Below are 12425 nucleotides of genomic sequence, written 5' to 3'. Positions count from 1 at the left end.
TTTAATTTGATCAAAGCAAATTTCACCCGTTCTCTGTATAAATTATTTAACTCATTTCTTTTAGGTTAAATGTCTCAATAGGAAGATAGAAAGTCTCTCCATCACATTTTCTTCCAGGATTTTAATCACCTCCTCTAGATTGCATGAACTTCTTTCTCATCCTCCACCCTTCTCTGTCTTCAGTCTCCCTCCCTTCCTTTCTCTCTCTCCCTCTCTCTCTCTCTCTCCCCCTAACGGCTTCTCTCCATCCTCTGCCCCCAACTCCTCCAGGGTCCCTGGCCCCATCCCAGCTTCCGTTTTCTATGACTCTGGGGTATGAGGGGAGCTTGAACACACAGGGCCCCACAGCACACAGTGAACCCCTCCTGCTGGACAGATTATCAAAAGGCACCTTTCCTCTGGGCGGCCAGGGCCTGCCACGCTCCCATGTGGCCAGCAGAGTGAGGGCTGAGAATCAAGCCCTGTGGGCTCCCCAGCCAGGTCTCTGTGCACAACCTCAGTTGCTACTCCCCCATTCTCCCTCTAGGGATGTAGTCTCTTGCTGAATTTTTTTTCTTTTTTTTTTCTTTTTTTTTTTAACATTTATTTATTTTTATTTTATTTATTATTTATTTATTTATTTATTTATTTATTTTCAACGTTTATTTATTTTTGGGACAGAGAGAGACAGAGCATGAACGGGGGAGGGGCAGAGAGAGAGGGAGACACAGAATCGGAAGCAGGCTCCAGGCTCCGAGCCATCAGCCCAGAGCCTGACCCAGGGCTCCTGAGCCATCAGCCCAGAGCCTGACGCGGGGCTCGAACTCACGGACCGCGAGATCGTGACCTGAGCCGAAGTCGGAAGCTCAACCGACTGAGCCACCCAGGCGCCCCGTCTCTTGCTGAATTTAAATGCAAGAGCCTCTCCCCAAATTCCAGCTTCATTTCCTAATGAAAAACTCCATCCTATTCAATCAACTGCCCCCTGTCACAGGCCGGTTTCCTCAGGGTCTTATTTCACTCAGGTCTGGTTCCTTTAGCCTCAGGGCCCTTCCTGCAGCTCCAAACCCCTTAGGCCTGATGCCTCACTCTGATAATAGTGCAGGGGTTGGGGGGGGGGTGGCAGGGGGCTGCCGCAGAGGTTTGGGGACTGAGAAGTGGTGCTGCAGAGGAGGGAGGGGCTTGGCTCTGCCAGGGCCCCTGCCTCTCCATGCAGCCCCATCTCTGGCCCCAGGCCCTGTCTAGAGGAGCAGAAACCAGCAGAGCAAGCTCATTACTACCCCCCCTTCCCGCCCTGCGCAAACTCTCCCTTCCCTCACATCACATTGTTTCGGCCAAGAACAAATCTCCGGTGGGAATTCCCTTTTCTCTTACTTTCAAAATATACAGTAATTAACAAACTAATGCTACTAACTGCGACAACTAGGAAATCACAATAAAATCACTGCAGAGTCCACAAGCAGTTGGTCTGGTGGTAGGTCTCAGCTCAGTCTGGAAGGGAGGAGCCCAGTCTGGCCCAGATGTCATCATCTCAGCCACAGTGGAGCCCCTTCAGGCTGGGAATCTGTAGGGGCTCTGAGTCCTCAGCAGGTCAAGCCAGGGCTCCGGCACAGCCGCTGCATTTCCTGTGCAGGAAGAGTCAGGATCCCGGCCATTCTTCCAGGCCCGGAGGTTTGCTCTTTTATGGAATCCTTAAATAATAGAGTTGTGGCCTGACGCTGACCTGGGCATGTCTGTGAGGACATGGCCCCTGCTCCAGAACAGGCCCAGTGACTTCCCTTCAAGGTCAGGATAGGTTCTGAAAGGCCTCCAGAGGACAAGGCTTGAAAGAGAACCCCGGGGAGGATCTGCCAGACTACTGTGGCCTCCTTCTCTGGCCCTGCAGAAGCATCTTCGGGGTTGCCCTGTCCATCCTTCTGCATTGCTTCCTGCAGTCAGGCTTAGCCTCTCCACTGGGGAGATTTTGCTCAGGCATAGCCAAAGACCCCAGGAGGGAGTGCCCTTGTTGTTGCCTGACTGGCTGGAAGTCTGTCTACAGTCTGACCTGAGTCCTTCATACTGCAGTACTGTGTCATTTCTTCCAGTGGGTTCTCAGCAAGCGTGGTCCATGAATTCCAGGGGCCCTTCCCAGCAAGGCTCCCTAAGTTGGGCCCTTTTGCTTCCCATCCTGGGTTTCACAATCTCCGTATCCAATCTCTGTTATCCTCTGAATCTCCTTCCTCCATCAGGCAGCCATGGTGACCAGGTAGGGCAACCTGTTCTCACCCTCCCTCCCCATATTTTGTCTTCCCTTGCATACTGACAACATCTGCTTGGGACTTTTAGAAATTCTGTTCAGTAACAGAGGTGGTATTATTAGCTCCATTTTACAGATGAGGAAACCACGGCTCAGAGAGGTTAAGTGACTTGTTTGAGATCACACAGCAGTGGGGATGCAGCATCAGGACTTGAAGAGCACGTTATGTCCTCCCACATGACTCTATCTTCCTTGACTCCTCTTGCTTCTCAAGGGAATGAATAGTCTAGGTGAGAGGACATCAAAGCAACTTTCCTTTCTCTCTGACCAGGCTGAGCTTGGGAGGTGGACAAAAAAGTTAATAGATAGCTCATTTCATTTCTCCCCTTTCAGTAGCATTATGAATTAGGTGCTATGATCTCACAGATTTCACAGATGGGAAAGCTGAGGCTTGGAGAAGTGGAGGGCTCTGCCTGAGGTCACAGGGCTGGTGATAATAAAGCCAGTACTTAAAGGCCATCCTGTCTGACTCCAGAGCCCATCCCTGCCTTCAGCCACTTGCCTCAACAGTGAGACAGACCAACTTGAAGTCAGCGACAGTGAGTCCAGCCAGGGTGAGCGGTGAGTCGAGAACCTCATTAGGAGTGAAGCTGCCACACATGTCAAAAACCCCAGCTGCCCAGCCGGCCCCACTCGGGCTTCCAGCGCACAGTGTAAACATCCTTACTAATTCACCAAACTCAATCACGTTACTGTGATGGATTTTCCCATCATTACTCCTGAGTGAGTGACAACCTGCTCAGACATTTGCCTTCCCCGCTGCCTTTGGAGGGTTTCAGAAATCAGAATGCTTTGCTCCCTAAGTTGATTTCAACTTGTCCTAAAGTCATTTTAATTGGTGAAGCATCAGAGGCAATTTGGGTAACTTTCTGAGAGCCCCTTTCCACCAGCACCGAGCTGGGGGAAGGGGGGGTCTCAAATGCCACCCTGGCCTGCGGTGGCACTTTCTTCTCCTCTGATTGGTCAGGAGACTGCACTCCACGTTTTATTTTCATGTTTCTTGCTGAGGTTCCTACCGCTGGTTCCCTAGGATAACAAGATTCATTTTCTCAATGGCTCTGACAGATAGGATTGTTATTGTTATTACACTCATATACCACCTTTCCTCCGAGGAGCTTAAGGCGCTTTACAAATTTGAAAATTATCTAATAATCTTCCAGCAACTCTGAGAGAGGGGGAGAAGCTGTAGCTAGAGGCACCGCAGTGCAGCCAGAGAACCCCCACACCCCTCGCTCTGAAGACTGGGTGGGGGACGGGCAGGTGGCTACTGTTGGGCTGGAGGCCTCTGAAGGTCTTGTTCCCCCTTCTGAATAAGGAAGAGGAAGATGTCTGGGTGGGAAGAGGGAGAGAGGAAGGAGGAGAGGGAGGGAGGGAGGGAGACAGGCCCAGCTCCAAAGGACAAAATCCAATGGGAGGGAGCCCAGGCAAGGAGAATTTTCTTTAAAGACACAAGAAATGAGAGGAAGCAGGAGGCTCCCAGGGGCTTGCGGGTAAGAGAGCTGAAATTCAAAATGGAAATCTAGTAAAGCAGCAACTAGGCCGGTTGCAAAGGACCCAGCTCAGGCATGAGAACATGGGCAGAAATATCAAGAGGACCCGAATTGCAAATTTAGGTGGCTGCCTTTAGGTGGCTGTGGGAAGCCTCTGTGGACCTTTTTTTTTTTTTAACCTGCAAGCTGAGAGGTGTAGCATTAGGTCTCTCCCAGCCTGACATCCTATGATTCTGTCTTTCTTTAAATTTCCTCTTGCCAGAGGTGGCCACAGTAATTGCAGCACCTTTACTAAGTGTGAAAGGAAAGCTACTATCAAAATGATGGAGGGCTCAACTGTATTACCATTATTTTCTTGAGAAGAAGGCATGCAGACCCCACCCTGTTTGAGGCTGTCCTTTGGGATTAGGGATTTGTGATGGTTCTGGGCTGTAGCCTTTTGGAGACCAAGTATAGTGCTGCGCTTAAGAGCTGAGCTCTGAGATCAGACAGTGCAGTGACCTTGGGCATATGATATAAGCACTCTGAGCCTAGTTCCTTGTCTGTTCAAGGATAATGGTAGGGCCTGTCTTCTATGGATGCTTGAGGATGACTTGAGAGGATGTATGTAACATGCGTGGGATGCTCAGCCATGAAGATGGTGAAGAAGAGGAGGAGGGGGCGATGATGCTAATGATACGGTATGATGTGGTGATTTATAGTAACACATTTGCTCTTCGTCCATTTCTGGCACAGAGCTCCTAAAACCCTTAGAACTGCTTTTTTTTTTTTTTAAGATTTTTAAATTTTTAAGTAATCTCTACACCCAACCTGAGACTCAAACTCACAACCCTAAGATCAAGAATCACATGTTCTACTGACTGAGCCAGCCAGGAGCCCCTAACCCTTGGAATGTCCTAAGTGGTGAATGCCACAAAGGTGTTGTTTCTTATGTTAATGAAGTGACTTTTGGGAAGTCCGGTCGGTCACCTAAACTCGGGGGTTGGTTGCCAGGGGAACCAATCCAGTGATAGGAGGATCGGAATTTTCGGTCTTCCCCCACCGCCAACCACCCACAGCTCTGGGGAGCAGGGAGGGATTGAAGAATGATTTCATGTGATAAAGCCTCCGCAAAACACAAAAGGACAGGGTTCAGAGAACTTCCTAGTCGGTGTACACAGTGGAGGTGCTAGAAGAGTGGCCTGGAAGCTTCCCCCTCCCCCTAACCCGCAGCCTTACCTGGAGCCTCTCCTCTGTCTGTCTGTTTCTGAGTTACTGGTGACCCTCCAACAACACGGTTTTGAACTGTGGGGGGTCCACTTCTACGTGTATTTTTTTTTTGATAAATACAGTATAGTACTGTAAATGTATTTTCCTTATGATTTTCTTAACGTTTTCTTTTCTCTAGCTTACTTTATTATAAGAATATAGTATGTAATACTACATAATATATACAACATGCAATATATGTGTTAATTGTTTATGCTATCAGCAGAGCTTCTGATTAACAGTAAGCTATTAGTTAAGTTTCAGGGGAGTCAGGGGTGCCTGGGTGGCTTAGTTGGTTAAGCGTCTGACTTCAGCTCAGGTCTCCATCTCACCATCACATCGCACATCACATCACACATCGGGGCTCTCTGCGTGTCAGCTCGCAGCCTGCTTCAGATCCTCTGTCCCCCCCTCTCTCTGTCCCTCCCCCACTCTCTCTCTCTCAAAAATAAATAAACATTAAAAAAAACTTTTTGGGGAGTTAAAAGTTATATGAGGATTTTCTATTGCATGAGGGGATCAGTGCCCCTAACCTCCTGTATTGTTCAAGGGTCAACTGGATATCCTTTTATAAAAAACTAGTAATCCAGCAAGTAAAATGTTCATCTGAGTTCTGTGAGCCTCTCTAGCAAATTAATCAGAGATGGGGTCAATGGAACCTCCAATCTAGTCTTGTGATTGGCATCTGAAGCAGGGTGAGGAAGATGGCAGTCTTATAGGAATGAAGTCTTAATCTGTGGAATGGGATGCTGTCTCCAGCTCAAGAGTGTCAGAATTCAGTTGACTTGTACGACGACACCCAGCTGTGTCCAATAATTATTGATGTGGGGAAAATCGCCTTCCTGCATTGGAATTGGGTTTAGAATCCTTTTTAAGGCTACCCTTCCCTCGAGTTTCTATTTTTTTTAAAGATTTTATTTTTAAGTAATCTCTACACCCAATATGGGGATCAAACTCACAACCCTAAAATCAAGAGTCGCATGTTCCACCGACTGAGCCAGCCAGGCAACCCCACCTCCCCCGCCCCTGCCGCCTTGAGTTTCAGCTAAAGCCCTGTCCTTCCTCAAGGGCATTTGGCAGGGTGGGGATTTGGGTGCAGAGGGTGACACAGGGGCTGGAGACCCAGCATGATGGTCTTTGAGGCACCTAGTCTTCATCCTGTCCCCACCACAGGCCCACCAGACCATGGCTTTCATCCCAATCCCCTTGGCTGCTCTCTCCCAAATGCCCTGAGCTTCCCCTACAGGCCTCACTGATCCTGGAGATGCCAGCTGGCTGCATCCCGCTCCACCTCCCTGGACAGAACCTCTCCCTAAGTCTCCACTGGGGCTCTGACAAGGCTGTTTGGTAAGCCGGGTCTTTAGAGAAGGCCTGGGGCCCCCACTGCTTTGACCCGTGTGGAGGTACCCTCTGAGAAGCCCAAAGGAGGTAGAAGTAATGTTATAGGCCAGAGTGTGAAAGGCAGATTGGAGAGAAGGGACAGTATAATTCAGGACAATGAGCTAGAGACAGAACAGAGAAACTCTTAAGAGGGGAAAGAGAATTAGAGGAGGGGAAGCTCTGTAGTTCTCTCCATACCCTCCTGCTGACATAAGACATAGTAGGTCCTCACTAGATGGAAGCTATTATACACACATGTGCACATACCCACAAATACTTTTTAAGTTTTTACTTATGTATTTTGAGAGAGACAAGAGACAGAGTGCGGACAAGGGGCAAAGAGAGAGGGAGAGAGAGAATCCCAAGTAGGCTCCCTGCTGTCAGCTAAGAGCCTGATGTGGGGCTCAATCTCATGAATGTGAGATCATGACCTGAACTGAGATCAAGAGTTGGATGCTTGGGTCACCTGGGTGGCTCAGTAGGTTAAGCGTCTGACTCTTGGTTTGGGCTCAGGTCATGAGCTCTCTCTCTGCCCCTCCCCTGCTCACTTTCTCTGTCTCTCTCAAAATAAATCAACAAATAAAGAGTTGGATGCTTGACTGATTGAGACACCCAGGTGCACTGCCCGCCTCCGACAAATATTTTTTATATAATTAAGAAATATGAAAACACCCAGCCCTCTAAGACACTGTGGAGCTGGTACCTAGTATCCATCCATCCATCCATCCATCCATTCATCCATTCATCCAATAAATACTTATTAAGCACCAATTCTGGGCCAGACCCTATGCAAGGCACTGGAGTATAGCAGTGAACAAAAATAGACTGTCCTCACAGGATTTAGAGTCCAGTGAGGGAGACAGACTTTAAATAGATGAACACACAAAATAAAGAAATGATGTGAAAAGTGTCTTCTTCATTCCATCATGCATTTAACAATATCTGGAAGAGCGAAACTAAGGAGGCCAACTCTTGATGGCTGGCCAGGGAAGCCTCTTAGTGGGAATGCTGGTTCAGATAAGATGCAAAGGCTGAGTGGAAATTGGCCAGGGGCAGGTTGGGGAGGGAGGGCTCTAAGTAGACCCACTGACACAGTCAGCAGAGACTGGGCCATGAATGGGAAGTTACTGAAGGAAAGTGATCTAATTGAAGTTTTTAATGACCGCTCTGGCAGCTGAGTGATTGGATTTGGGAGGATTGAGTGAATGGATTCGGGAGGGGGACGAGAGTGCAAGGAGCAAGACCAGTGGGCAGGCTATTTCAGGAGCTACCAAGGTAGAGGGCCTCCCTCAATGTCCATCCTCTGCCCATTTAGAATCTAGAATATAGTGGACCTTAAGGTTCTCTCACCTGGGGAGTTTTAAGAATCCTGGTACCCCAGGTGTATCTCAGACTACTTAAATCAGAGTCCCTGAGGGCAGGACCCAGCACCCATCCTTTGTAAAACAGCCCAAGTGACCCAACGTACTGTTTTTCTTTTTAAATTTTTAAAAAATATTTTATTTATTTTTGATAGAGACAGAGTATGAGTAGGGGAGGGGAAGAGAGAGAGAGACACACACAGAATCCAAAGCAGGCTCCAGACTCTGAGCTGTCAAGCCTGATGTGGGGCTTGAACTCGTGAACCACAAGATCACAATCTGAGCTGAAGTCGGATGCTCAACCAACTAAGCCACCCAGGCGCCCCTCCTTTTAAATTTTTAAAAAATGTTTGTTCATTTTTGAGAGACAAAGAGACAGTGCGAGTGGGGGAGGGGCAGAGAGAGAGAGAGAGAGAGAGAGAGAGAGAGAGAGAGAGACAGAATCAGAGGTAGGCTCCAGGCTCTGAGTTGTCAGTACAGAGCCCGACATGGGGCTCAAACTCAGGACCTGTGAGATTGTGACCTGAGCAGAAGTTGGATGCTTCAGCAACTGAGCCACCCAGGTGCCCTCTGATGTACTATTCTAGTGCAGTCTCCATCTTCAAGAGGGCAAAGTCACACTTCTGAGTACCTACTGTGTCTGAGGTTCTGCCAATTTAGTTGGCTTACATTTGTTTAATCCTCACTACAACTGTGAGAGATGGGTATTACTGCACCCACTTTACAGAAGAAGAAACTGAGGCTTGGAAAAGTCAAGTGTTTTGCTTCTCTACTTGCTGCTCCTGAGTAAGTCACTTAAACCTCTTTGAGCCTGTTTTTGGTATACATCGGGGATAGTATCTACATAGAAGTGTCAGGGGAGTGAAATGTGGCAGGTTTGCTCAAGGTTATGTATTATACCAGAGACTAGCTCCGTAGAAAGAGACTGGATTCTGAGGTGTCCCTGTGGGTGTAATGGGAAGAACCCAGCCCAGGAACAAGGATCAGAGCCCCTGACCAAGACTGGGAGTCTGTACCACACCCAGGCTCCAGTCAGCCTGCCACATCCTGACCTGGGTTTCAGTAAGGTCTCCCTGCTTCCCTCTGCAAGAAGGTGGGAGGGCTGCCTACTTTCACAGAGAGGGGCAAGCAGCTTGCCCAAAGGCACAAAGTTAGAGGCAGAGTAAAGAATGGTCCCAGGCCCCCTATCTTCCCGCCTAAGGCATTTTCCTCCTGTACAGAGGAACAAAGGGGAAGATGAGGCTAGTGCTGGGGTACCAAGAAAGGTGAGTGGTCTAAGGGGAATACTGAGGCCCAGGGCCCAACTCGTCAGCCCCAGTGCTAGTAGGTTCCCTGGCTGACTCTGGGGAGGCCCAGCACCATTAGGACCCCCACTGCCATCCCTGGTCCCTGAGAATGCCCCCAGCTAGAGCCCAGAGATTCTTCTGGGTTTACCCTCCTCATGTGGGGGACTTTGTGGGTTCCCCCAGCCATATGAGTAGAACAGAGCAGCTATGAGCACAGGCTCTGAAGTCAGGCAGGCTTAAATTTCCATCCCAGCCCTGCCTCTGTCATGCTGTAATACCTTGTGCAAATTTCTTCATTCACCTAAGCCTCAGTTTCCTTATCTGTAAAATGGACATAAATAAAAAATAATGTAGATCAAATCAACCATTGAAGGAGTTCCAAGATATATTATTTAATTGAAAACTAAAGTGCAGAACAGAAGAAACCAAGATGCAGAACAAGGCAAATCTTTAGGAAGGGATACTCATATACGTGTGTGCCTGTATATGCGTAGACTATATTGGAAAGCCCACAAAATAACAGAAAGTGTGTTTCACCTCTGGGGAGTAGGGCCAGGGATTGGAGTAGCAAGAACAGTTACTTTTCATTGAATAAAACTGGTACTATTTGAATTGTTTACTTTGTGCAGGTTCTATTTTTTCAATTAGAGGCTTTTTTAATGGGGTTAATCAGATTTACAGGGTTGACTCAAGGATTAAATAAATTAATACATGTAAAGTACGTGTCACAGAACAAGCACTCAGTTCCACACCACCATATTTACTGAGGATGTGGTAGTTTTAACTGGCCCCCTATCATATCCATACCCTTGCCGTGGTCTTGCTTTGGCCAAGAGGGTGCTAGTGTGCCTAGCCAAGCTCTCTTGCGTTTCTGCCTCTTGCAGAAGAACATCCCTGAAGTAGTTGCTGGTCCAACAATGGTTAGAGAAATATGAGACGGGTTTGTACTCAATCCACAGTTGTTTGTTTTTTTAAGATTTTAAGTAATCTCTCCACCCAACATGGGGCTTGAACTTACAACCCTGAGTTCAAGAAGTGCCAGCCAGGGTGCCCCTCAATATAAAACCAAGCCCACCTGAGCCTAGTCAAGATCAACCAAAATCCAGTCAGCCAGCAAAAAATACTGTTGTATGACCCTGATTTTTGTAGTGGTTTATTGCACAACATTATTATGACAAAAGTTCATTAATATAGACTAGGGCAGGCCCTGTGCTAGGTACAGGAGATACAGTAGTAAGCAAAACCAGATATAGTCCCTGTCTGCATGGAGTTTATACTCTAATGATGAAAGGGCCATGAGAGCATTTAATGGCAGGGAGGTAAGGAGAGTTGATCTGGACAGAGGGTCAAAGAAGCTTCCTTGAGGAAGTGACACTTAAACTGAGACCAGAAAGATGAATAGAAGTTAAGTACTTAAACTCCTCCAGACAAAGGAATGGAATATGCAAAGGCCCTGAGGCTGGGAGGGAACTCTGGCCCCTATAAGCGGGCTGTGGGTGTCTGGGTAACCGAGGGGCAAGTGTGGGAGGTGCATCTCAGCCAAGGATTTTTTTTTTTTTTTTTAAGCAATGGGACACCTTGGGAGGGTTTAGTGGAAGGCAGGGTAGGACACAATGAAATTCCTTTAGGAAGAGGTCATTTGGACTGAAGTTATATACATATTGGAAGTTATGTTAGTTGAGATAATACTGGAACTATTACAACATCTGTGCCTATCTCTGTGTCTCTGCTACTTCTGTGTCTATATCCATATCTATGTCCTTGCTTTCGTGCCCAGCCTCAGAAACTCCAGAAACCCCAGCCCCTTCCCAGATTATAGGGGTCCTTAAAAATTTAGGGTCCTCTTCATCCATACCACATATGTTTAGCCTGTGCATTTCCAAAATACCTGCCCATTTTCTGGGCATCTTGGGTCTCTCCAGGCAAGGGTGGGGGTACTGGTTCCAGGCTGGTATCTCTGGACCAGCAGAAGCTGGAGGCTGCCCCTAAGGCTCCTGAGTCTAAGGCCTGATGACTCCTCCCAGATGGGGTGGTAGGGGCGGGGGTGGGGGGGTAGGGAGTAGGAGGCACACAAGGCCCTGGCATCTGTAAACCTCCCATCAGTGTAAATCAATGCAAGATTAAAATTCATGATGGTTCCGGGGCACAACTGCAAACAATTTGTTCAGTAAAGTTTGCTCTAATTGGCATTCGTAGAATTTCCTGTTAATCAGTCCCCTTGGGCTCTGTGGGGCTGGGATGCTCTGTCTCCCCATGACAGGACAGAGAGCATGTATGGGTGGTTGTGAGAAAAAGGGGGAGGAAGCATGGGCAAATGTGGGAATCTCTAATTATTTGCCTGGGTATTTCACCGAATGGACTCAAGGGTCAGACTGGCATGTCCACAGGTGGCCTTGCTCAGGGAGTACTTCTGTTCCACTCCAAGTAAGTCTCTGTGTTTGGGGGGGGGGGGATCTGGAATGAATCTGCCTGAGTCAGAGTCTCTGTGCACATGTGTACCTAGGAATTGGGGTAACATATATCCATTGGGGTATGCGTCCAAGTGGTGAGAGGTACATCTGCTAAAGAGTATATCTTAGGACCCATATCTAAGTGTTTGTCTTGGTGCCTGCACACAGCTGTCCAGGCACAGTCTGCAGCTGGAGTCTGCAGGTTAGTAAAGTGTGGTGCCTCAGGGTGTGAGCCTCAGTGTGGAGGCTGCCAGCTCCAAAGTCCTTACCTAGCTCTCTCTCGGGCTCTAACAGATAGGAACCGGTGATAATCAAGCTGGGCCCTGGACTAAGGGGGTCTCCTGCCCACGAGTCCCTGGTCTATCTATGCTAGCTATCACAAGAGGGGGTGGGCGTCCCCCCACTCCATGCCCACTGTCCCTTCACCAGGGCCCTGTTTCCCATCACACACCAGAGGCTCAAGACCCAGGACCCGAGAAGCTTTTGAGGGTTCTGCTGAAAAGTATCAATGACATCAATGACCTCAAATATGAAGAGAATCCACACAAAGAAATCACATGTAATAAATGCTTAATTATACATCTACGAAATATAACAGTGTGCCAACTGCAAAGCTGTTCAGATCATATGGTTATATAGAAATGATATGTAACATGGGATCTGGCTGTGCTTTCTTGTGTTTGATATGAGACAATGTTTAGCCTCCAAGAGGAAGGAGACCCAAGAAGATCTAGAGACCTGGCCTTGGCCAGTCCCTTGAGTGCTGGTAGGAGGGCCCAGCCCCTCCTCTCCCTGGTCCCCAACTCTCTGCTTACTCTCACAGGGAGGCATCCCCTGTCCTCGTACAGTGATTGGGTTCACCTGGCATACTGTCAGACCTGATACAAGGACACTGGAAAGGTGAAGTGTAGGTGTGTTTGTGTGCGTGCATGTGT

General features: G+C 48.1%; 1 long non-coding RNA gene across 1 annotated transcript in view; it reads right to left on the bottom strand.

Moving 5' to 3' along the window:
• Positions 1-799: 799 nt before the first annotated feature.
• LOC113594725 (uncharacterized) overlaps positions 800-12425 on the bottom strand; it is a 117050-nt gene continuing 105424 nt past the window's right edge. The window contains exon 8 of the long non-coding RNA XR_008298414.1: positions 800-2552. This is a non-coding gene — a long non-coding RNA (uncharacterized LOC113594725). The remainder of the gene's footprint in view (positions 2553-12425) is intronic.

Source organism: Acinonyx jubatus, chromosome A1 (assembly GCF_027475565.1).
Source record: "Acinonyx jubatus isolate Ajub_Pintada_27869175 chromosome A1, VMU_Ajub_asm_v1.0, whole genome shotgun sequence".
NCBI classification, from domain to species: domain Eukaryota; kingdom Metazoa; phylum Chordata; class Mammalia; order Carnivora; family Felidae; genus Acinonyx; species Acinonyx jubatus.
The sequence above is the reverse complement of the archived record's forward strand: the minus strand, read 5'-3'. Positions and strand labels throughout refer to the sequence as shown.